Source organism: Dama dama, chromosome 1, assembly GCF_033118175.1.
Source record: "Dama dama isolate Ldn47 chromosome 1, ASM3311817v1, whole genome shotgun sequence".
Classification (NCBI taxonomy): Eukaryota; Metazoa; Chordata; class Mammalia; order Artiodactyla; family Cervidae; genus Dama; species Dama dama.
In genome coordinates this window covers 81,534,603-81,555,764 of record NC_083681.1, presented here as the reverse complement: position 1 = coordinate 81,555,764, position 21,162 = coordinate 81,534,603, and the positions used below count along the sequence as shown (strand labels likewise).

The 21,162-nt window shown below is 42.2% G+C and overlaps 1 protein-coding gene across 8 annotated transcripts in view; it reads right to left on the bottom strand.

The window, feature by feature from the left end:
• Positions 1-19,973, bottom strand: part of CTNND1 (catenin delta 1) — a 46,013-nt gene extending 26,040 nt beyond the window's left edge. For 4 of the 8 annotated variants that reach the window (XM_061154035.1, XM_061154045.1, XM_061154048.1 and 1 more), the window contains exon 1: positions 19,748-19,972. The gene's annotated coding sequence lies outside the window, so the exon portion shown is untranslated. Of the gene's footprint in view, positions 1-19,747 lie in introns of all 8 variants that reach the window. The other 4 variants (XM_061154038.1, XM_061154036.1, XM_061154056.1 and 1 more) reach the window with 2 other exon arrangements.
• Between the last annotated feature and the right edge of the window lie 1,189 nt (positions 19,974-21,162).

Below are 21,162 nucleotides of genomic sequence, written 5' to 3'. Positions count from 1 at the left end.
AAACCAAGACCTATAGACCTTGAACCTACAAGGTTCCCGCATTCAAGCAAGGACAACAGTAAATATCCAATCTCTTCTATAAGAATTCTAAACCAAAAAAAAAAGTTGAATTAAGTCAGATACCAGAAAGACCAAACAGCTCAACAATGTCAACCAGGTAACAGGGCAAAAAAGTCACTTGCCTACAGCACAATCACCACGATGATGTTCTGCTGTAGACTGGCTGCAGAAATGGTTTGGAATGAGAATTTTCAGAGGTTAAGAATATCAGCTTTGGAATCACACTGTCTGTGTGCAGCTCTGTTGCTTCTCAGCTACGTGACTTTGGGCAAATCTCTCTAATCCTCAGGTTTCTTTTCTGTAAAATGGAGAAACAGGGAGAAACAAAATACATAGGATGGCTGCGAGGATTAAATGAGACAATCCATGGCAAGTACTCAGAAAATGTCTTGACGCACAGAAAGCTACTGCTACTAATACTACTGCAAGGAGATCCAACCAGTCCATCCTGAAGATCAGTCCTGGGTGTTCACTGGAAGGACTGACGCTGAAGCTGAAGCTCCAGGACTTTGGTCACCTGATGCGAAGAGCTGACTCACTGGAAAAGACCCTGATGCTGGGAGGGATTGGGGGCAGGAGGAGAAGGGGACGACAGAGGATGAGATGGTTGGATGGCATCATGGACTCAATGGACATGAGTTTGAGTAAACTCCGGGAGTTGGTGATAGACAGGGAGGCCTGGCGTGCTGCGATTCTCGGGGTCGCAAAGAGTCGGACACGACTGAGCCACTGAATTAAACTACTACAAACAGCTAACATAAGGGACTAAGGTTTTTGGAGGTGTTGGTAGGGCGTTTGAAGAAACCACTCATCTCCGCACACTCCCCCCCTTCACCACTAGCTGTAGTTCCGTAAACTACAGGCTACAGGAATTCTTCACACTCTTAAGCGGAGGGGGGCGGGATTAATCTCCAGACCAGAAGTCAAAAGACCTGGAGTACAAGACCTGGCTTTGCCAAAACCAGATCGTGAGACCTTGGAGAAGTTATATATAAACCCATGTAAGCTTTACTTTTTGTTACTTTTCAGAGTTTAGCTTTATAAGATATGTAAAACTATAGACAGGGTGACTCTGAACCTCTCTCCGACCTCTACACAATTCAGCTAAGTATATCCAAAGAAATGACCAAAATTAGGCATGTAAACCTCTGTGGAAAGAGGAAGATTATTTGTCTTCAGATGGAAAACTCTAAACCCCACAAAACAATCTTTGGGCTCTGGAAGAAACCATGAAAAAAGAAGTTTTATCTTCTGTAGCCAGGTTCAAAGGCAGCTCTCTTCCCTTCTATTCCTTCATTATAGAATCAAAGTTATCTCCTCCCTCTAAACAGAATGATAAGGAAAAACTACATCATCCTAGGGATTCCATACTGCTTTTTTAAAAGGTACAGACTGAGCATCTACTGAAGAATACACATCAATAAAACACAGCACCTGTAACACTACAGAACATAATCAAACCAAAAAGCACAGGTATTCTAGGCACGTAAAGGTATTTATTTGCTTTGACTGTTCATTTGCCAAGTTCAAACCAAATAGTCCAGTTCAACCACACAAACAGAAAATCTGCACTTTATTTTTAAATCAAAAGGAATATATTTTGTTGGTAGTTTTCTACGGCTTCTTATGACAGTGCTTATACCAAAGTCCAAAGTCTAAGCACCCCACCCACCACTTGAAGTTCCACCATCTGAACTGAGAACATTTCAAAGCTCAGTCAGAACAATTCTAGTATTTCTCCCTGCTGGAAAGACTCGCTCCTACAATAACTCAAACCCTGGACAGGATCTGCAATAAGACGGAGAGGACTCTGTTCACTTCACAATCTCCTGCCAACTGGGCACTTCGCAGAATTACAGAACTGATATTCCAGAACCTGACTTGCCGGAAGTATTTAGCAGCTTCCTTGCTCCCTGTGGCCTGCTCTATGACAGGCCCAGCTTCTCCACTTAAGAGCACCCAAAAGGCTGACCGAAGGAGTCTACAAGGACGGACTAGGTCTCACCGTGTCCGCCACTGCGTGCATGCGAAGTCCCTTCAGCCATATCTGACTCTTTGCAACCCCGTGGACTGGAGCCCGCAAAGCCGCTCTGTCCATGGGATTCTCCAGGCAAGAACACTGGAGCGGGCTGCCACTTCCTCCTCCAAAGGGTCTTCCTGACCCAGGGATTGAACCCGAGTCTCCTGCCTTGGCAAGCGGGTGTCTGTTTCCACTAGTTATAGTTATATCGCTCAGTCGTGTCCGACTCTTTGCAACCCCATGGACTGTAGCTTACCAGGATCCTCCATCTATGGGATTTTCCAGGCAAGAGTACTGGAGTGGGTTGCCGTTTCCACTAGCACCACCTAAATCTAATGAATTAAGGGAGTCTTGGTAAATCACCCTCTTCTTAGGTTAAGAGTGATCATGCTATCTCATTGGAGTTTCTGAGAAAAAAAGGGAAAATAAATATATGAAAAGTTTTGGGTTTGTTTTTTTTTTAAGAAATACTCCTTGTTAAAAGGCAGCTGAGCCAGCAATCTCTACAGGTCACTGCTACTGCTGCTGCCGCTGCTAAGTCTCTTCAGCCGTGTCCGACTCTGTGTGACCCCATAGACGGCAGCCCACCAGGCTCCCCCGTCCCTGGGATTCTCCAGGCAAGAACACTGGAGTGGGTTGCCTTTGCCTTCTCCCCACAGGTCACTGTGAAGTCACTCAGTCGTGTCCGACTCTTTGTGACCCCATGGACTGTAGCCTACCAGGCTTCTCCATCCATGGGATTTTCCAGGCAAGAGTACTGGAGTGGGTTGCCATTTCCTTCTCCAGGAGACTTTCCAGTCCCAGGGATTGAACCCGGGCCTCCCGCATTGTAGGCAGACGCTTTTACCGTCTGAGCCTAGGACACCTTAAATATTCTAGTTACCTGTTCCAGGATTTAAATGTTTTTTACTGTGACTTTAAAAGAAAAAAAAAAAAAATCACCTCCACCATCTTGACCCTAAATTCAGAAACCAGATGGAACATTCTTATTGCTCTTTCCCCTCCCAAGTATTCTGGGAACCCCCCAAACCGTAACATACTGAAATGGCTAAATGCTAGGCTGGCTCTGAAGCAAAGTAAGGGTGTGGCTCTCGTCTACTGAGGGGGCCCAGGCCTGAAAGGGTATGGAAAGGAACAAAACCTGCTTCTTTCTGGAGGTGTGTGACACACACGTAGGACTGGTCTAACAGGTCCTTCTGATCTCTCAGGCCAAGCTGCCTCCTTCTCCTCCCCCACTGCCCACGTGCTTCTCCAAGGCCTTCCACTGGGACAGATAACACTGAATTTTCTCTCAATCCTGAGAGTCTGAGATACATCGAGTTACTTACCTGTATCCCTGTTGCAACCCTGCCAGGGGCACCTCAGCCAGCCTTATAAGGAGAAAGCAGAGCTTTAGGGAGAGGCCGATAAGGAAACAAAGATAAGAAGGAGGGGCCAAAAAAAAAAAAAAAAAACAGAGGGAGGTGTCAGACTGAAGGGAGGGGAGGCCAAATGCCTTTCTCCATTCTACAAAAAGAGGGAGAAAGAGAGGGAGGTCAGCATACAAAGGGAAATTAGGAAAAGTCTAGTCAAAATGCAACAGTACAGTTTAACTTCTGTCTCATAAAAGAGAAATCCTAAAATTAACTAGGATACCTTACACTCTTCACTACCATAGGCTAAGAAAAAAAAAAAAAAATCCACGGGAAAAAACCTTAACCTTAAAGTTTACTAGAGGTCACCCAACTGTTTGAGCTCACATTCCTTTTTTAAAGTGGCAGCTTCTCACCGAACCGCCTAACTTTCTATCTCTGGTATTCCCACCGACTCTCTTGCCCATTATTTGAAGATGACCTGGAAAAGCTGAAAGCATGTAATTGAATCATATCTACAGTCCAGCTTCCTCAGAAAGCTCTGAGCCCTAAAATGAGCAACAAGACACCCGTTCCATTAGGTTTAGAGTACGCCTCTTTTGACACAAGCAACAGAGAGACAAGTGTGAGTCTATGAAGAAATCACAGGGGTGTGAAGCTCCTATTTCAGCCACAGGGCAGATGGCTGAAGGAAATGTTTCTCTCTCTCTTAAAAGAAGAAAATCCGACCTTCCAGTGAGAGAACAGTTTTGAGTTATTAATTACGGACCTCTGCCTGTAAGTGAACACACACACTCTTCCCAACAGCCTCTGAGGTAGCATCGGCCCCTTTTGTAGAAGAATAAACTTGTACATAAGAAGGATTCCGTTTCCTGCCCAAGGTCAACACAACTAGTGAGTGGCAGAAACACATCTCTTCTGCTCCAAGTCCATGTTCATTCCCCCTGAAAGACTGAATGAATATGAACTTTCTATGCTTCTTGTGGTTAAAAGTCATTCTAATTCAAGTACAGAAGGTGACCAAAAGTAACTTTTGGGGAGGGGATGGAGGAGTGATGACAAAGGATGAGGTGGAAGCATCTAGACTTTTGGGTATTGCCTTCATTTTAAAGAGCAAGTCCTTACTCAATTCTGGAGAAGAATAGCCAGAATTGAGAAATACCTTAGTTTTCTTATTTTAAAAGGAACAAGAACTCAAAGAGAAAAGCTGAGAGAAACAAAAGAAGTATTACTTTGTACAAAATCACCTACTTTTCCCCTGAAAGGCCTGCTATTGAAATCTGGCTACTTGCCACATTCTCTAAGCACAGCTCAAGAAAGAAAATCTAGCAACAAATATCCCTTCTACCATTTTTAATGTGACACCTCACTAAACCAATAGCAGAGATCGGAGGTGGGATAGAAAACAGAAGGAACTAGAAGCGGGGAAGACTGTGCTAGCCAGTGTCAGAACAGAGGGGAGGGATTGTTCTAGCGGTATGTCAGCAATCTGCCTCTAGGGCAGCTGTCCTCCCGGGTAATCAAAGGCCGCCTGTGTGTGTTTTCAGGGACGAGCCAGCTCGGCAAGAAGTTGAAGACTCAGCCACCCAATCCACAAATTGAGAAGAGATGCCTGTTTCACAGCTGGAATGGAAGGCAGGGGAAAACACAAAACAAGGAGAAGCCGGGGGTGGGGTGGGGGACGGAGCCCTACAGGTGCTGTTTCAGTGTAGATGGAGGGGGGAAGTCCCTGAAAGCGACCAACCATTGCCTGCTAGAGTGCAGAGAACTGCCAGTACCTCTCAATACTGAAAAATGGGGGCGGGGGTGGGGGCGCTTCCCTTGGTGGTCCAGTGCTAAAGGCGCCACACTCCAGATGCAGACAGCCCAGGTTCCAGCCCTGGTTAGGGGAAATGCGTCCCGCATTCACGGCACAGTGAAATGAATAAACACAAAGACAATTTTTTTTTAAATAAGTAGGTTTCTCCAGCTCTGTATGGACGATTGGAATTGCCTGTTTCTATGATGCATGAGACTGGATGCTCGGGACTGGTGCACTGGGATGACCCTGAGGGATGGGATGGGGAGGGAGGGGGGAGGGGGGTTCAGGATGGGGACACGTGTACATCCGTGGCTGATTCATGTCAGTGTGTGGCAGAACCAATACAATATTGTAAAGTAATTAGCCTCCAATTAAGATAAATAAATTTATATCAAAAAAAGGGAATTGCCTGTTTCTATCCTTTTCAGACTCAACAACGTATCTGCAATATATACCGCGAATAACATAACATAAACATCTACCTCCTTCTAATATTCCTTCCTTAATTAAAGCCTAGAGATCTATAAATAGTAGCGGCACACATAAAAAAGTCAGTGAGATCCCCAATACTAAGAGATGGTAGCCATTTATTTAACTCGAGTGCTAAATGCAAAAGGCCAGTCAGAACTCACACTCCTAGCCCTCGGAGAAGCTCGCTGCCCTGAGACCCACTAGACACACAAAGGCTGCTCTCTTAGTAGAGCCCAGCAGCGGAGCGGCTCTCCAGGGACAAAGAGATTTCACAGGAGAACCACAAAGACATCGCCCCTCTCGGCTCCCCCACTCCCAGCTTTCTCACTTCCTGTCACAGTAGCACCAGACCACAGTCTCCCAGAAACAAACAAATACAAAGTGCTGGATTCTGGGCTGCAAGCCAACCGCATTCCAGGGCATCCTGTCTACCAATCGCCAGCCCCGAGCTCCCACTCTGCGCCGCGCAGCTCCTTATCAAGTTCAGGGAAAACAACCCTCCTCCCTGCCCCAAGCTACAGGGGACAAAGCTCGGGCCTTTAAGAATCGGCAGAAAGATACTGTGTGAGGACCTCAGGGCTCAGAGGGGCTGGGGCGACTGTCAAGGTTCCTTCTTGGCTAGTTTCTTCACTTAGGGGCTGGGGATTTTAAAGCCACTGCTGATGTTATACTCAGTTCAGCTGTGTATGTACATCTCACAGAAAGCTTCATCATGGCAACCTGATCACCAACCCGAATTCAGTCAAGAGAACATTCCCACCTGGGAACACTACTTTAGGACACATCCTCTATCACCTTCTCCACCACCCACTTCTACTGTTTTCACAGTCTTTCAAACTCAAACACAAGCATAAAGCTGCTTTCTAAAAGGCCCTAGAGAGAACAAACAAAAGACAGCAGACTCCACCCTACGGAGAAGCAGAACAGGCACCACAGATGCAAGGAGCACAGTTCTCTTTTCCCCAGGGAGCGAAGGGAGGTCTTCTAGGGACTGCACAGGAGTTCCTGCAGCAAAAAAGGTCAACACTACAAACTCAGCTTTTCCTGCTCACTGCTCCCCCTGGAGTGGATCAAGGGCGGCAGGTTTGCCACCTCATCAGGAAAGAAACCTCCCTCCCTAATAAGAGCCCTCAGCTCACACCGAGAATGGGATAAATGATACATTTTTCTATTGTCTTATACAAGCCCATTGGGTGTTAGCCCTAAACTCCAGAAGCAAAGATGCAGAGAGAAGTCAAGCCCTATTAACCAGATTCTAGAAATCCAAAGCTACGCCCTTTGCCCCCAGGGCTCAATTCCCCTTGCACAAGGTTTACAGCACAGAGCTCTCAAACCAGGGAGATGTTCCAGGCAACTGACTTAGTAACACACTATTATTTCTCATCTTTTTCCCTTCCTTTCTCTTTGGCTCTGCTAGAAGCCCCCTGTGCGGAAACCTGATTTGGATGGTACATGTTGATGCAAAAATTGATAAGTCTAAAACACAATTAGAATGAATTAGTCCATATCTGGCTATGATACAACCAGATACAAGGAGGTGGGGCAGGTATACACACAATAGCCAAGTCATTCTAGGGCTGGAGAGAAAAAAGAATATTTAGCTTTGTTTGACTTCCCTGGTGGCTCAGACAGTAAAGCGTCTGCCTGCAATGCCGGAGACCCCGGTTCAATCCCTGGGTTGGGAAGATCTCTTGGAGAAGAGATCTGGCAACCCACTCCAGTATTCTTGCCTGGAAAACCCCATGGACGGAGGAGCCTGGTAGATTACAGTCCATGGGGTTGCAAAGAGTCGGACACGACTGAGCAACTTCAGCTTCACCCTGTATTTCAGACCAGAGCCTTGCCACTGCAAGCTCTATCACTGAGGTATACACACACAAAGTTTAAAATCTCTTACATAGCACTAAACCAAACTTCAGGAATAACTTTAAAAAAAATTAGTATTAAACAGTACAGTAGGAGAGTTTAAGATACCCCCCCCCTTTTTTTTTTAAGTGTTTTAAGATACTTAAAAAAACACACACCCCAGACAGAGAACCGGACACACCAGTATCAAAGTTGCTGTTACTCCAAAGGGATACTCAGCAAGTTCTCTGCTTCAGATTGAGCAGGTGAGACAGAAAATGCATGCTGACTCAGAAATACAGTCACCCCACAATGTGAGGGAGGGAAGCAGACCAGTATAGCCAACTGATCGCAATTCAGCACAACTTCACCTACCTCTGGCTGTTTACAGACAGTCAGAAAACCCAACCAAAGAAATAACAAATAAGTAAGGAGAAAGTCAATGGAAGGGACCAAGACTTAAGCTGAATACTAAATGGTTGGAAAAGTATGAATCTGTTTTGCTATATAACTTCACACATACCCCTTTCTCTACGAGTCAGACCCAAAGCTGAAAGAATTGGAAGAAGGGGAAGCAGAGAAAAGAATGTGATTGGGAAAAGGTTTTGCTACATTCCAACTAGCCAACATCCCACATCGCATTAAAAGTGCCCAAGAATCCAATCCCACTACTGAGAGTTGCTAGGACTCTGCTAACATACATCCAATTCCACCCTCCCCCTAAACACCCTGAAAAGAAGCATAATTGAGACAGCTTGATGAGGGCACCAGCTGTTTCCCCCACCCTCCCTCCCCCTAGCCCGAGACCACAGTTCAAACTCACATCAAACACTTAATACAATTGACTGGCCAGTAGGAAGGAGAAGCCAGAACTAAAATAGCAGGAAGAGTGCCAACTGGCCCCACTTAGAAGGAATGCTTTCTTGGCTCAATTTAAAAATATGAAACTTCTGTCATCCACTCCCCTCTGCCCATTTATGCTCTCCTTTCCACCACCTACCCCTCAGTATCAAATGGATTTCAGTTTCTTCCCTCCAATTCCTTGATCTATTTTCAAATGTCAGGGAATACAGGGGAGGTATAAGGTTTAATGTAAAATAATGTCTTGGAGACTGGAAGGCTTCCTGGACTGCAACAGCAAATGCAGCACAAAGCTATTACATAAGGTCAAGTAGAAATCAGTCCACACAGCATCCATCTCTGTGTTTTAAGAAGGGAACAAACCCTTCTGCTCTTCCACACTGATATAACCTGACCTCCCCAGGCACGATACCAGTTAAAGCACTACTGTGACCAGCCCCTCCCCCAGCCATATTCTGAGTGGGCCAGCATTAGCCAAGGAGGAAGGGAAGGAAGCCGGCACTTCCTTTTCAGACAGGAAGTAACATTGGCCCTTCCTGCTGAGTTTTAAACAAATTGTCCAGCTGAGTTTCAATGTTAACATCCTCTCCTGAAGTTGTTCCACAATTTCAAAATGGAGAAGGGAAATGGAGATGTGGTCCAAGTTTCCCTTCCCCCTAAGAGGCAAGTCCTCCACCCCATACTAAGCGCTGGCAGAATCCCCAAATCCGACAGTGACATATGTCATTTCAAAACAAACAGGGGATACAGAGGTAGAAAGCTTCCAGTTATCCACTAACTACCATGAACCAGTCTCCTCTACTTCTCATACTGAGTAACCACCCATCTGAGAAATCATATAGATCTGTCCAGTCAGTTCAGTCGCTCAGTCATGTCCGACTCTGCGACCCCATGAATCTCAGCATGCCAGGCCTCCCTGTCCATCACCAACTCCCAGAGTCCACTCAAACCCATGTCCATTCAGTCGGTGATGCCATCCAACCATCTCATCCTCTGTCATCCCCTTCTCCTCCTGCCCCCAATCCCTCCCAGCACCAGGGTCTTTTCCAATGAGTCAACTCTTCACATGAGATGGCCAAAGTATTGGAGTTTTAACTTCAGCATCAGTCCTTCCAATGAACACCCAGGACTGATTTCCTTTAGGATGGACTGGTTGGATCTCCTTGCAGTCCAAGGGACTCTCAAGAGTCTCCTGCAACACCATAGTTCAAAAGCATCAATTTTTCAGCGCTCAGCTTTCTTCACAGTCCAACTCTCACATCCATACATGACCACTGGAAAAACCATAGCCTTGACTAGATGGAAATTTGTTGGCAAAGTAATGTCTCTGCTTTTTAATATGCTGTCTAGGTTGGTCATAACTTTCCTTCCGAGGAGTAAGCGTCTTTCAATTTCATGGCTGCAATCACCATCTGCAGTGATTTTGGAGCCCAAAAAAATAAAGTCTAACACTGTTTCCACTGTTTCCCCATCTATCTCCCATGAGGTGATGGGACCAGATGCCATGATCTTAGTTTTCTGAATGTTGAGCTTTAAGCCAACTTTTTCACTCTCCTCTTTCAGCTTCACTCAAATGTTCCGATTTTGTGGTCCTCAAACCTGAGTGATCAGAATCACCTGGGAAGCTGTTTTTAGAAATATCTCCCAAATCTACATCCCCAGTCTTCACACCTTACTATCTAGGTGCCTCAGAATTCATCTTCGTAAAAAGCTCTCAAAGCGGTTCTGACAGCTGCTGGGAACAACCATCCTGGCCTATCCCTGACAACCCTCTGCCCACCACATTCCTCTCCCAAAAGGAGAGGACCTGCTTTACTGTTCACCAGACAGCTCGTTATTCAGTTTGGATTAAAGTTCCTTTGAAAGTATGGAATTAAATATATAGATGGCCAGAATGATACAATATTAAATGCTATATTCCCGGCTCAGAACCTAAAAGGAAGAACTATCTCACTTCTTTGGAATCCTGAGTTGCTACAGTGGAGGATATCCCTATTTACACTGCAGATTGGAAAACCCAATTATTGTTTCAAATGACTCAGTTTAACTTTCCTCCAAAGAACAAAGAGCTATGCCACATTTCCTAAGACTGGTTCCACATTCCATCCCAAAAGAAGTCCAAAGTCCTAAATCTAACACTCAAGACCCTAGATAATTTTAGCCCAGTTGACAACATAATAGAAACACCAGAAACTCTGGATTCACGTGTTACCTCTGACACTTATCCAAGTAAGTCACTTTAACTTCTGCTTTGAATAGCAAGTGAGTAGTAAGATGTCTTTAGAAGGAGCATAAAAAGAAATATTTCCACAAGGAAGCATGTCACCAGAGACTTAGGAAAGAAGAATGGCATCAAAAGACTTACTTTCAAGACAACTATAAACATCTGTAAAGCAGTGATTTAAAGCAAATCCAAAATGTGGGGAATCTGATTGCCCAGAGTATTTCCTGCAAGATGATACACGGTTATCTGTCCAAAGGAGAAGGGGATAGGAGGGAAAGAAAGTTTCCTGATTGAGGGCATCTCCCAAGGATGATACTAGGTAACAGAATGACAACTAGATAGGTATAATTAAAGGGAAGAATAGAGGGCAACCAGGTCAAGCTCTAGGGTTAAACTCCAAACTGAGAGAGAGACCCAGAGAGAGACAGAGCCACTCTTTCACTGAAGGACAGACTAGCAAGACAAGAAATCTTGCAAGAGAAAGTAAGAATGAGTGATTCAAGACAAAACTCCTCTGGGAATCACTATCCTTTTACTTTTCATTATGGGGGTGCCACAGAACATTGATCACTAAACAGCTGGTGCTTCTTCAATCTCACCAAAACCAACCAAGCCAAGGGGTTCAGCCTCTGTTTTAACACCATTACTGCTTATACATATCAATACATAAAAAGGGAAAACAGACATACAGTTAGTTATGAGAACTGATCACATCCCTTAATGTGCAAGACAGTAATATGGATATGGTGACCCACAAAATGGCCCCTGAAGCTATGTAATCTCAATGATCAGGGCTGCGAGAAAGCAGGGACTTTTGGTCTAATGAGCAAAACAAAAAGCAGCAAATAAGTGGGGTAGGCATAATATTTGGTCATAAGCCAAATCAACAAATGTACTAAAAAAAAAAAGAAAACTCAATGTACTCAAATGTACTCAAAAAGAAGGCTGTCATTTCTACGGTTCATAGAAATTTGACTCTGTAGATCCAACGGTGGAGAAACAGATTTCTCTAGGGAAGAAAATTTTGATCTCAGTTTCCAAACACACACAAGCTTATTCTAAATAGCTGCATTACTTTTATCATTCTCCAAGACAAGGGTCATGCACCTATGCAAATTCTGCTACTTTGCAATTTCTGTGCTGACTATTCTGCAATGGGACAAAGATGGAGGCTGGGCCAGGTGTTGCCTCAACTCCTTATGAAGTATACAAAAAATTGTTATCAGTTGTTGTCTTCGGAGTCTGAAGTGAGGAAGACTTCTTTGTACTGTACAGTGCAGAAGGAGGTCCTATACAGTCTCCGCTTATATCCAACACACACTCACTGGACCTCTCTGAAAGGGTTTACTGCCCCCATCTCTCTTGCTTGCTGGTAACAACCAGTCTCTCGGGGCCTTTGCACTTTGTACCCTTATCTGTGTGACTTCATTCTAATTTCTTTTAAGTCTCTTTCAAACATAACTTGTAAGTGAGGCCCTCCCTGACTACTCCATATTAAAACAACCTCACTCCTAACCCTTGCACTTCTTATTCACCACTCTACATATTTGGCTTTATTTTTCCCTCAATAGTGTTATCACACTCTGACTTACTGGGTATTTGCTTGCTCACTTAATGCCTCTCTCTTCCAACTGGAATGTGAGCTCTGTGAGTCCCAGCTGGTGCACAGCAGGCTCTCGGTCTCTTTCAAATGAAGACGTTTCACTTTTTCAGTGAACACAAAAAATTAAACTTTAGAAAAGTAAATCAACATTATTTCACTTTCTTTCTACAATTATTTTTCTAATTGTGACGTTAGGCCCATCAATGGGGGTGGTCTCAAGTTGTCTCACCTGCAGATTTGGCTGACCTTCAGCAGGGGAGACATTCAAATGGCCAATTCTGCCCTGGTTTACAAAGCAGTCAACAGAGAACTAAACAGAAGCGAAGTTACAGAGCCTCCCCCATTCCAACAAAGAAACAGTGAAAAGAAATCAGATTGGCACCAATTTCTCCTTTAAAATAGATCACTCTATTTTAAAAGTGTACTGAATATACACCAGCTACTTTATTTCAATGAGATTTACTTCACTTGCAATGAAATGGAAACTGTAGGTGCTTTGATAAAAGTACTGAAAAGTTGACCTAGTTTCTATAACAATGCCTTATATCCTCAACCACCAGAATATATTTTGGTTTTTCAAATATAAGCTCCCTAAAACAAATATCTTTACTCCACAAAGAGACCTCTCAATACACAACTGCATTCAATATTGAACAACATGCGAAACACACACAAAACTGATACATATCCCATAAGTGACTTACTCTGGGAAAAGTAAGTATCTTCAGCTCTACTGTCGACTGAATAAAAAATGAGTAATTAGTAAATGTGGGTGATATTTGAAAATGGGGGGGAAAAAACCTAATCTGAATTAGAACTCAATCTTCTTGAATCATAATAATTAATCCTAATCTAGACCTAACTGAAATAACCAAATTCAGTATCCTAATACTCGAACCTTCACCACATGAGTACAATTTATTCTGTTTTAAGAATTAGAAATCTCAAAAAAAAAAAAAAAAAGAATTCGAAATCTCTTCCATATTAAGTGTTAGTGAGGCAAAGTGATGCCCATGAACACCACCAACCTAAGGGGAAAAAGAGAGGAGAGGCAAAAAGATAAAGGAGACACCAAATAAAAAGAGGAAAGCGAACGAGAAGGAGAAAACAGTAGAGGGAAATGTGGGTTTCAAAAACCACGGAAGACTTCTCTGGTGGCACAGTGAATAAGAATCCACCTGCCAACGCAGGGGACACAGGTTTGATCCCTAGTCCGGGAAGATCCCACAAGCCGAGAGGCAACTAAGCCACAACTACTGAGCCCACAGGCTCCATGGTCCCAAAAGAGAAGCCACAGTATTGAGAAGTCTACACACTGCAACTAGACAGCAACCCCCCCAACTTGCTTTGTCGCAACCAGAGAAAGCCCACACACAGCAACAAAGACCCAGCACAGTTAAAAATAACTAACTACGGAGAGCTGGGTGGAGAGTCATGATAGGAAGCTATAGAGTGCCAACAGAAATTAAGTGTAAAGACTTTTCAGAACACTAGTTTCATGGGTTATTTAGTATGAGGGAAGGAAAAACAGGCTGGAAGAAACCAAAAGCTTCCAGACAAGGCTGCAGTTAACACATGTCTATTTCTAAGGCCACAGTTTAGCTCTTCCACATATAAGAGCAGACCACTTTCACAGAAGCACACGTCTCACAGGAAGCACTGATGAACTCAAAATCTCTACATGTCTCAGTTTTGCCAATGTCCCATAAATAAGGGTTGAAAATAGAAAATGATGTTTCCTGAACATAAAAAGGTGAGGTTTATTTCCAGAGAAGACAGTAAAAAAACCACCTTCATCACTGTACAATTGCTTCCTGTTATCAAAACTAACGTTATCCTACAAAATCCTGGTTGGACAAGTGAGACATCAAGGGAAAGAATCTGGTCCGAAGTTAAGAATAATAAACCCAAACAAAGCTTTTTCAATCCACTCTCTACCAAAAAATTAAAGGAAGTTTACCCTTGGATGCTAGAGTTCTGTCTCCTGTAGATACAAAAAGATGGGAGAAACTTGTATTGCTGTTTTTCCCCCCTAAAGTATCCAAATCTCCTAAGAAATTACTGCAAAGTATACTGCAACAGCTTTGGCTGCCACCAGCTTCTCTTCCCTCACTCACGCCTCACTTTATTAAGAGCTATCCATTCCCACAGCACCGGTATTTTGGACAACCCTGCCTCCACAACTTAAACTTGCCTATCGCTAAAGGCACTTTTTGTCTATTTTTTTTTAAAAAAAAAGAAGGAAAGAAAAGCTTATTCATCCAGGATACCCATTTATTCTGTAATAAAAGCATCTATATCCACCACAGAGTCTCAGGTCTTACGACACCTTAAAGGAAACTTAATCAGACAAATGATGTTTGAATTCATTCAAAGTATCCATTCTAATAGCAAAAACGAGGTATTCCCATGAGCCAGGCAACATCCTATGAATTTTGCATGTAGTAAGTCACTTCATCATCACAACAATCCTCTGTGACAGCTAATATCATTGTCCTCATTTCACATACAGGAGATCAAGGCGTAAAGCAGTTACACAATCTTCCCAGGGTTACTTCGCCAGTTAAGTGGTAGAAGATTTGCACACAGGCAGTCCAGCTCCAGCGTCCAGGCTCTCACCATGCAACGCTGCCCTGCCTCTGCATTTGTGGCTCATTTCGACTGGAAATTCCCTGTTTGGTCAGTATATTGACCAAAAAATACAAAATAATAAAGCATTTGTGGCAAAATTTTAACAACTGGTGTCCAGGTGAATGAAGGATATACAGGAGTTATTGTGCTCCTCTTCCAATTTTTCTGAAAGTCTGAAATGTTTTCAAAACAACAAGTTTTATCATCTATAATGGGACATGTTTTGTGACCAAATTATCTGTAGGCCATCAGAGAAGACTTTGAGAAAAGAAAACTGAATTTTTATAATGTCCCCACTACATGCCTAATCTGCCCACATCACTCCAATCAGGTTTAAGGACTCACTGGAGAGGAAAATGGCCTTAAAATGGGAAACACTGTCCCTGAACCAGAATAATAAACATTAAGTATTGAGAACAGGGTCCACATTTAATAATCAATAACATGCAATTCCAAGTAGAATTGTGGGGGGCGGGGGGGGGGGGTACTTCCAAAAATACATTATACAATAAAACTAAATACAAATCAATCCATACCCTCATATCCCAGTGGATAGTTCTAACTGAAGAGTCGTTCTTCCCCGCCTTTACAATCTCCCTGCCAGGGGATATCAATGCCCTCTATTACAAACCTTGGAGGCAGCTGCATTTAGGCAGAGCAATCCCTATTTCAGCATCTCACAGCATTTAACCCCTTTTGCAAGGAAAGAGAACATGAAATCACATAGGAATAACCTATGGCTCGTTCGTTTAGGCAAATTTCTCCTTACTATTATTCCTAATTTCCCAGAAAATTAATTTGGGTTCTTAAACTCACAAACTTTCCAATACACTTTGTGAACAAAATCTCCTAGTTTCATAGCCAAAGCATTGACAAAAAAAAAAAAAAATACAATGATGTCTGGACATACTTTATTTGAAGCACTAATGTTCAAACAATCATTTCAAGCTTTTTATGTTTTTATTAACAAGTATAAAAACCAGTTACTTCCAACACAGCTAAAGCAATACTTCCCTGCTCATGCCCTAATAAGTTCTGGGTTAGCAGTTCCTCCCCTCTAGAAAATGGTTACACATAAGGTTTCAGCGTCTGAAGTTAACAGCTGCCTATAATATGAAATGAACTGACGAGGATCCTTACTATTTACACTCTTTTTTGTACTGCTTGCCCAGAAAAGAAACAGGATTAAAGAAAAATCCAAATTTTAAACCTTCAATTCTTTCTAAAATCTGTATTTAAAAATGGAAGGTAGGCAATGTATAAAAGGTTAAAACTACAGACTAAATTTCAAAATCACATTGCAAGTTTATTAATCTTTGTTGAATTTTTTCCCATCTCAACTTCCTTTCAGCCTTCCCCACAAAAGTCCCTCACTGATTCCCATAGTGTGTTATTTAACCAAGATTTACTGAGCACCTCAATATATCCCAGACACTAAGACAGGTGCTAAGGGGATACAGAGATAAGACGGTGTTCTACATTCAAGCAGGTCAGTATAGGGGAAAAGACCAAAAAAACAGACAGACAATTGTAATACAGTGTGATAAACATTATTTGAAATACCTGCTACAAACCTCTCCCTGCAAATTGGCAATTCATTGCAAACCCAAGTCAGAAAATTCCCTGGAAGAAATTTCACTGACAATCAAATAAAGTTTGAGACATTTCCAGTAATTTGAGACATTTCCAGTAGGTTTAAGAACTACAGGACAGTAATAGTGTGCATATGCAAAGATCCCTGTAATAAAGGTTGAGATAATATCCATTCTAACATATCTAGCTCCTTACAGCTTTACGGAAAATGGATTTTTTTACATACATTACTCTACCTCAGAGCATGCAGGAAATCTAAGCGAGCACTGGCCTTCATCAAGATGAAACAGTCCTGCCTCTAGCAAGGGCTCAGTTTAGTTCTGGCTCTTGTTTCTATTCTCTCTGGAGAACGGCAGTGTTTTAGTGGTTAAATTCACTAACTTTATACTCAGGACAGGGTTTAATCCTGGCCTTGGTCACTTACAAGCATTGAAATTTTCAGCAAACCTCAGCTTCTCTGAGGCTCAAATTCCATAAAAAACAAAAAATAAACCAAAACAGCAAACAGAAAGTTACTGTAGGAAATTAAGTAAATATGTTCATGCAAAATGCTTAGCACCCATTGAGAAAACAAGGTGGGGGCGGGAGAGGAAGGGCTGGCACTCAGTAACAGGGGACCACCAAGTACCAAAATAGAAAGCAATAAATTATACTGAGCTAATCATTTTGTTATTCCAACTGAATAATGATCTATGCTTAATTTATTTGCATCCATCCTCTCTCACTCATCTCTAGAGATCATCTACCTCATAAACCCAAGGCTGAAATGGCAATTACTCCAGAGCTGCTTTCTTTTTAAGATTTCCAACAGTCCCCATTTTTATCCTAGCTGAAAGAACGCATTCTAACCCCTGTGACTCTCCATAATTGAACCCTAAGAAAGGCATTAAGACTCTAAACACCCAAAGGAGGCCCCCACCTGGAACACAGAACATACCTTAGTCATATAACAAAGAAACCAACAGCACATAGGAGTCAAACAAGGAAAGGAAAATCTGCAGAACTCATACTTACTTGTCATTTTCTACCCCCAAACCAAAATGAGGAGCAAAACAAAAAAATAAAAGATTTACTTATTCACACTCTTCCTCTATTTCCTGGAAGAACTAGCAGAGGTGAGGTAAAAGACGAATCTTCCATCTCATCATTCAAAAGGCTCTAATAGCACACACCAGTCAAAACAATGCCTCAGTTAGTGGAAATAGTCCTTGGATGCTATGTAACTAGGATGCCCACTGCAGCTATACAAAGCCCAGTGTTTAAAGCTGGACCCAAACCACCACCACTCAGTCACCCAGAACCTATTTTCAAACTGCCTTTGTACTTGCTCAGATTCCCTCATCCCTCCCCCTAAAGGCTGAGTGGGAAACTGACACTCTGGCAGCAACATGACCAATCCTCTGAAGATCCACCAAGAAACCCCCTAGGCTGCAGTCAAGGCTGAAGAGAGCATTCGAAAATTTGGAAATGATATAACTACAGCCCAGCAAAAAATACACATCGTCCTCTTTCTTTCTTTTTAACTGCACTTGCTATAATTAGATGATCCAGACATTAAAATCTTACTGTAGCCCTTGCATAAATGAGATTAAAAGAAGGAACAAAGTTCAGTTTCCTCTGAAGCTACAACCTGACAAGAATGAAATCATCTTTCAAGAAATATTCTTGGGAGGTGGAAGGGGGGATTGGGATGGGGAATACATGTAAATCCATGGCTGATTCATGTCAATGTATGACAAAACCCACTACAATATTGTAAAGTAATTAGCCTCCAACTAATAAAAATAAATGAAAAAAAAAAGAATTAAAAAAAAAAAGAAATATTCTTGTCCTGAAAAAGAAATTCAAGGAAGTGTTCTAGTCTAAAAAGAATTAAGGGGCGGGGCGGGGGGGGGGGTTCAAAATCAGAGTATTATTATAGATACATACCAGTTTAAATCTAATAGCAGCTTACATATTAAGGACCATCCTCTTACAATTAGGACAATATCTATTGCAGTTATAATTTTCAGATGATTCGCATTTTCAAAGGGAGAAGGAAGAGAACATCCAGTTTTCAGCTACTGAGGAGCTGGCTATATGCTTATCTAGTATTTTTGCAAGAATGTATGTGCAAAACAAAAATAAATCTTACGATTAAATAGAAGATACAAAAGCACAGTCATGGGCCTTCAGATCTTAAAAGATTTCTGATTTCACAGCAAGTTAACCAAATCAAAAATGCACCTCCAAAAAACAACTTTCAGTTTGGTTTAAAAATAAGAATTCAGGGGCTTCCCTGGTGGCTCAGACGGTAAAATAAGAACTCCCCCTGTTCTTTCACAAATGCATCCTAAACACTAGAGTCTGTATTAAGTGTTTTAGCCTAACCTTTTTTTAATCCAAGCCTCTTTCAGACAGCACAAAGCTGAAAATATTTCTTGTGTGCTACTTTACTCAGGTGAACTAAAACACATGATTAGAGTTTCCTTATCCCTTTAAGCACGTAAACCAAACATTATTGTATATGCAGACTGAACATACAATACCTCCACAAATCTTTGCCATCAAAGGTAGTTTCAGAAGGAAGGGGATGGCAATCCAGTTACCAAGGATCCATTTGTTTTCTTTTACAAGGTAAAGCAGGGAGGCTAAGTCTAGAAGGCGAAAGAGGCTCCCACCCACCACACCTGAAAAAGTAAAAGAGGGATCCACCCAGGAACAGCAGGGCTGAAATCGATCTGGGCCGTTCAAACTCTCCAGGGGAAAAATACCACTATTTAAGCTGCAAAGCTCCCTGCAACTTCCCATTTTCACAAATTTAATGATAAAAGGGAGAAAAAAAAGTTTTGAAACACATGAAGAACCATTTGTATAACTAGCTTCCGACCCGGACAAATTCCTTTCCCAACCCACACACAACATGCCAAAAAAAACCAACTTTTGGTTTGGGCTCTGAAAACAGAAGTTTGTTAGCCTAACCTAGAAAAAAACACATACAATCAAAGACCACACCAAAATGTAAATTTATGGAACAGCTCTCACCCCTCTGAATCTATTCATCTCCCTATCTTAGACCTAGAAGTTTGTTTCTGGGCTTTGAATATCTTCCTTTGCTTTAAATATGATAAAAAACCAAAATTCCCCCAAATAAGTAGAAAGAAAAATTAATACTTGTTTAAAAGTTACCCGTCAGCATAAAACACCCTCTCGTTTTCAAATTCCCTCGGTTACCGTAAGACAAAAATTCAACTTGGCTTATCCTGCTTTACCCGTCTATACACATATTTTTTAAAAAGGCACACACCTTAAATGTGGACTTCTGAAAACCACTCTTTTAAGAGAGAAAACCAAGGCTCCGTCAATGTGCTGAAAAGACAAATCCAGTAAGGTAGTTGCTTTTTCGCCACCTCTTCCTCCTTCCAGGATCTTTCCTGCTCTTCTTTCTCTCTTTTTTTTCTCTCAGATCCAACACCTAAAATGGAAGTTGCACCCAGCCAAAGGCTAGGGAGCCTGGGTGGTGACAAACTGATCTGGCAGCCCTACCCCCTCGCTTTCCTAAGTGATGTCAGCCCCTGAGAACTTCCAATAGGAGCTAGGCATAAATCAGGGAGCTGATTTTATCCAATAGGAAACTTTATTATAGGAAACAGGGGAAAAAAAGCAAGAGGAGGAGAAAAAGAGACAGGGGGAAGTTTTATATATATATTTATATTTAAAGTGGAGACTATATAATCTCTAAGGAATTACTGCAGAGCTGGGAGGAGTCGGGGAAGGGAGCTGAAAGAACAAGGGCTTTCTAGAATGGCATGCCTAAGAACCACGGTTCTCTTTGATGGTGGAGTTCTTGCTCCCTCCTTCCTTTCCGGGTGGGGAAGCAAAAAAGAGCTGATTTTCTTTGCCTGCTGTTATTTGGTTTGTTGCTTTCTACCCCAAAGCATTTTCCCACAGGAAGACAGGAAGGGAAGGAGCAAGAAACACTATAAACAGGGCTACAATGTGTTGACTGGGATGGTAGGGGATATCTGAGGTAAATTCTCAATTTTATTTTGGTTTAAATGCATTAGAGTTAATTAGGAAAACAAATACTTCGACTTAACATTTTTAGTGTCTATACTTTCAATTGGGCTTCCCTTGTGGCTCAGCTGGTAAGGAATCTGCCTGCAATGCGGGAGACCAGGGTTCGATCCCTGGGTTGGGAAGATCCTCTGGAGAAGGGAAAGGCTACCCACTCCAATATTCTGGCCTGGAGAATTCCATGGACTGTATATCCATGGGGTCGCAAAGAGTCGGACACAGCTGAACTACTTTCACATACATACATACATACATACTTTCAGCTAGAAGGAAGCTGAATCCACTAGGCTGTTGAAGAAAATCAGTCTTCTTATTTGCCCCAAATCAAAATAACGTGGGCTTGAGAGGCATAATAAATAATATCCCATAAACAAGTGATATATTTGGAGACAACAGCACGTGTAAGGAAAAGAAACTCTCACATCAAGAAAATTCAGTTCATTTGTGAAGTTCGGGCTTAAGAAGGTCTAGTTCATACATTCTCTTTACACTTGACCTAAATAAAGGATTATAACAGGTATTCTTTTTCTCATTAAGAGTTATCTTTAATATGTTCTTAGACTATTAGGCCATGAAGGGCAGAGATTGAAATTTTTTTTATGCTTACTATTATGGTCATTAACTACATGAAAATGATAATGATGA